Source organism: Arachis hypogaea, chromosome 11 (genome assembly GCF_003086295.3).
Source record: "Arachis hypogaea cultivar Tifrunner chromosome 11, arahy.Tifrunner.gnm2.J5K5, whole genome shotgun sequence".
NCBI classification, from domain to species: domain Eukaryota; kingdom Viridiplantae; phylum Streptophyta; class Magnoliopsida; order Fabales; family Fabaceae; genus Arachis; species Arachis hypogaea.
The window spans coordinates 108,462,525-108,467,709 of NC_092046.1; the positions used below are offsets into that span (position 1 = coordinate 108,462,525).

A 5,185-nucleotide genomic window follows, 5' to 3' on the forward strand; every position below is an offset into this window, starting at 1 on the left:
CCAGCCTCTCTGATCTAAGAACCAGGCGTCCAAAGATGTCAAATACAATAGTAAGAGGTCCTATTTATAATAAACTAGTCACTAGGGTTTACATGAGTAAGTAATTGATGCATAAATCCACTTCCGGGGCCCACTTGGTGTGTGCTTGGGCTTGGGCTTGAGTGTTACACGTGCAGAGGCCATTTGTGGAGTTGAACGCCAGTTTGGGCGTTCAACTCTGGTTTTGGATCCTTTTCTGGCGCTGGACGCCAGATTTGGGCAGAAGGCTGGTGTTGAACGCCAGTTTACGTCGTCTATTCTTTGCCAAATTATGGACTATTATATATTGCTGGAAAGCCCTGGATGTCTACTTTCCAACGCAATTGGAAGCACGCCATTTCGAGTTCTGTAGCTCCAGAAACTCCACTTTGAGTGCAGGGAGGTCAGAATCCAACAACATCAGCAGTCCTTTTTCAACCTCTGAATCTGATTTTTGCTCAAGTCCCTCAATTTCAGCCAGAAAATACCTGAAATCACAGAAAAACACACAAACTCATAGTAAAGTCCAGAAATGTGAATTTAACACAAAATCTATTAAAAACATCCCTAAAAGTAACTAGATCCTACTAAAAACATACTAAAAACAATGTCAAAAAGCGTATAAATTATCCGCTCATCACAATTTAGAGCCACAATGAGGCTTCAATACAATTATATATTGTTAATCTCACACAAGTACAAAGAAAAGGACAACACAATTTCGTGCACCAAGTTTTTGGCGCCGTTGCCGGGGATTGTTTGAGTTTGGACAACTGACGGTTCATCTTGTTGCTCAGATTGGGTAACTTTCTTTTCGTTTTCTTTTCAAAAATTTTTCAAAAAAAAAAATCTTTCAAAAATTTTTCCTTTGTTTTTGAAAAAAAAAAAGAGTTTTAAAAAAAATGTTTTCAAAAATAAATTATTCTATGGCTTCAAAATTTTTAAGAATGAATTCTAGTGTTTCATGGTAACATGTTGAATCCTGTCTGGCTGTAAAGCCATATCCAAACCCCTTTGGGATTGGTCTTCAACTAATCACCTCAATGGATGTAATTGCATACTAAAGCTTGGCTGGCTATTAAGCCATGCCTGACCCTTTGATTGGAGCTTTAGACTAAAGATCATAAGATTCCTGGAATTCATATTAAAAATTTTGGAATCCTTATTTTTCTTTTTCAATTAATTTTCGAAAAAAAAATATACAAAAAATTTAGAAAATCATAAAAATCAAAAATATTTTTGTGTTTCTTGTTTGAGTCTTGAGTCATATCATAAGTTTGGTGTCAATTGCATACTCACCTTGCATTTTTTTCGAAAATTCATGCATTCATAGTGTTCTTCATGATCTTCAAGTTGTTCTTGGTAAGTCTTCTTGTTTGATCTTGATGAATTTTTGTTTTGTGTCTTTTCATGTTTATCATATGCATTCTTGAATTCTTAGTGTCTAAGAATTAAAGAATTCTAAGTTTGGTGCCTTGCATGTTTTCTTTGCATTAAAAATTTTTCAAAATTATGTTCTTGATGTTCATCTTGACATTCATAGTGTTCTTGGTGTTCATCTTGACATTCATATCATTCATGCATGCATTCATTGTTTTGATCTAAAAATTTCATGCATAGCATATTTTTCATGTTTTTCATAAAAATTTCAAAAATCAAAAAAATATCTTTCCCTTTTTCTCTCATCAAATTCGAAAATTGGATTGACTTTTTCAAAAATTTTTAAAATCAAGTTGTTGCCAATGAGTCAAATCAAATTTTCAATTTGAAAATCTTATCTTTTTCAGAATCTTTTTCAAAATTCAAATCTTTTTCAAAATTCTTAGTTATTTTCGAAAATTCCAAAAATATTTTTCAAAAATCTTTTTCTTATTTTTAAATCAAATTTTCGAAAATAATATAAACAATTAATGTTTTGATGCAAAAATTTGAAGTTTGTTACTTGCTTGTTAAGAAAGATTCAAACTTTAAGTTCTAGAATCATATCTTGTGATTTCTTATGAATCAAGTCATTAATTGTGATTTTAAAAATCAAATCTTTTTCAAAAACTAATTTCTATCATATCTTTTCAAAAATATCTTCTTATCTTATCTTTTTCAAAAATATCTTTTCAAAATATCTTTTCTAACTTCCTAACTTCTTATCTTTTCAAAATTTGTTTCAACTAACTAACTAACTTTTTGTTTGTTTCTTATCTTTTTCAAAACTACCTAACTAACTCTCTCTCTCTCATTTTCGAAAATATCTCTCCCCTTTTTCAAAATTTCTTTTTAATTTATTAATTATTTTAATTTTTAAAACTTAATTTTCGAAAATTACTAACAATTTTTCAAAAACCATTTTCAAAAATCATTAACTCCTTTTCAAAAATAATTTTCGAAAATTCCCTCCTTCTCTCTCATCCTATTCTATTTATTCATTCATTAACTAACATCTCTTCCTCACATCATCACCAAATTCGAACCCCCTCCTCTATCTGTGTTCGAATTTCTTCTTCCTTTCTTCTACTAACAATAAGGATCCTCTTTACTGTGGTAAAGAGAATCTCTATTATTATTATCATTTTTCTGGCCATTCTTCCTTGTCATATGAGCAGGAGCAAGGATAAGAACATTCTTGTGGAAGCAGATCCAGAACCTGAAAGCACTCTGAAGAGAAAATTAAGAGAAGCTAAAATACAACAATCCAGAGATAACCTTTCAGAAATTTTCAAACAGGAAAAGGAGATGGCAGCCGAAAATAATAATAATGTAAGGAAGATGCTTGGTGACTTTACTGCACCTAATTCCAATTTACATGGAAGAAGCATCTCCATTCCTGCCATTGGAGCAAACAACTTTGAGCTGAAACCTCAATTAGTTTCTCTGATGCAGCAGAACTGCAAGTTTCATGGACTTCCATCTGAAGATCCTTTTCAGTTCTTAACTGAATTCTTGCAGATATGTGATACTGTTAAGACTAATGGAGTAGATCCTGAAGTCTACAGGCTCATGCTTTTCCCTTTTGCTGTAAGAGACAGAGCTAGATTATGGTTGGACTCTCAACCTAAAGACAGCCTGAACTCTTGGGATAAGCTGGTCACGACTTTCTTAGCCAAGTACTTTCCTCCTCAAAAGCTGAGCAAGCTTAGAGCTGATGTTCAAACCTTCAGACAGAAAGAAGGTGAATCCCTCTATGAAGCTTGGGAAAGATACAAACAGTTGACCAAAAAGTGTCCTTCTGACATGCTTTCAGAATGGACCATCCTGGATATATTCTATGATGGTTTATCTGAGCTATCAAAGATGTCACTGGACACTTCTGTAGGTGGATCCATTCACCTAAAGAAAACGCCTGCAGAAGCTCAAGAACTCATTGACATGGTTGCTAATAACCAGTTCATATACACTTCTGAAAGGAATCCTGTGAGTAATGGGACGCCTATGAAGAAGGGAGTTCTTGAAGTTGATACTCTGAATGCCATATTGGCTCAGAACAAAATATTGACTCAGCAAGTTAATATGATTTCTCAGAGTCTGCATGGAATGCAAGCTGCATCCAACAGTACTCAAGAGGCATCTTCTGAAGAAGAAGCCTATGATCCTGAGAACCCTGCAATAGCAGAGGTAAATTACTTAGGTGAACCTTATGGAAACACCTATAACTCAACATGGAGAAATCATCCAAATTTCTCATGGAAGGATCAAAAGCCCCAACAAGGCTTTAATAATGGTGGAAGAAACAGGTTTAGCAATAGCAAGCCTTTTCCATCATCAACTCAGCAACAGACAGAGAACTCTGAACAAAATGCTTCTAATTTAGCAAATCTAGTCTCTGATCTATCTAAGGCCACTGTAAGTTTCATGAATGAAACAAGGTCTTCCATTAGAAATCTGGAAGCACAAGTGAACCAGCTGAGTAAAAGGATCACTGAAATCCCTCCTAGTACTCTCCCAAGCAATACAGAAGAGAATCCAAAAGGAGAGTGCAAGGCCATTGACATAAGTGCCCTGGCCGAACCTGTGAGAAGAGGAGAGGACGTGAATCCCAAGGAGGAAGACCTCCTGGGACGTTCAGTGACCAATAAGGAGCTTCCCTCTGAGGAACCAAAGGACTCTGAGGCTCATCTAGAGACCATAGAGATTCCATTGAACCTCCTTATGCCCTTCATGAGCTCTGATGAGTATTCCTCTTCTGAAGAGAATGAGGATGTTACTGAAGAGCAAACTGCCAAGTTTCTTGGTGCAATCATGAAGCTGAATGCCAAATTATTTGGCATTGATGCTTGGGAAGTTGAACCTCCCTTGTTCATCAATGAACTAAGTGATCTGGATCAACTGACATTGCCTCAGAAGTGACAGGATCCTAGAAAGTTCATATTACCTTGTACCATAGGCACCATGATCTTTAAAGCTCTGTGTGACCTTGGTTCAGGTATAAACCTCATGCCCCTCTCTGTAATAGAGAAACTGGGAATCTATGGGGTGCAAGCTGCTAAAATCTCATTAGAGATGGCAGACAGTTCAAGAAAACAGGCTTATGGACAAGTAGAAGATGTATTAGTAAAGGTTGAGGGCCTTTACATACCAACTGATTTCATAGTCCTGGATACTGGAAAGGAAGAGGATGAATCCATCATCCTAGGAAGACCTTTCCTGGCCACAGCAAGAGCTGTAATTGATGTTGACAGAGGTGAAATATTCCTTCAATGGAATGAGAACTCCCTTGTATTCAAAACTCAAGGATCCCCCTCTGCAACCATGGAGAGGAAGCAGGAAAAGCTTCTCTCCCAGCAGAGTCAACCAGAGCCCCCACAGTCAAACTCAAAGTTTGGTGTTGGGAGGCCACAACCAAACTCTAAGTTTGGTGTTGAACTCCCATATCCAAACTCTAAGTTTGGTGTTGGAGAGTCTCAATAAAGCTCTGCACATCTGTGAGTCTCCATGAGAGCCCACTGTCAAGCTATTGACATTAAAGAAGCGCTTGTTGGGAGGCAACCCAATGTTTATCTAATTCTTATTTTTATTGTTTTTCATGTTTTCTTAGGTTCATGATCATGTGGAGTCACAAAATAAATATAAAAATTGAAAACGGAATCAAAAATAGCAGAGGAAAAATCACACCCTGGAGGAGCATCTGTCTGGTGTTCAACGCCAGAACAGAGCATAGTTCTGGCGCTGAACGCCC

The 5,185-nt window shown here is 36.3% G+C and overlaps 1 non-coding gene across 1 annotated transcript; it reads right to left on the reverse strand.

The window, feature by feature from the left end:
- Nucleotides 1-3,141: 3,141 nt before the first annotated feature.
- On the reverse strand, nt 3,142-3,249 carry LOC112724642 (small nucleolar RNA R71). The gene has a single exon (XR_003163797.1). It is a non-coding gene; the product is annotated as a small nucleolar RNA R71 (small nucleolar RNA).
- Between the last annotated feature and the right edge of the window lie 1,936 nt (nt 3,250-5,185).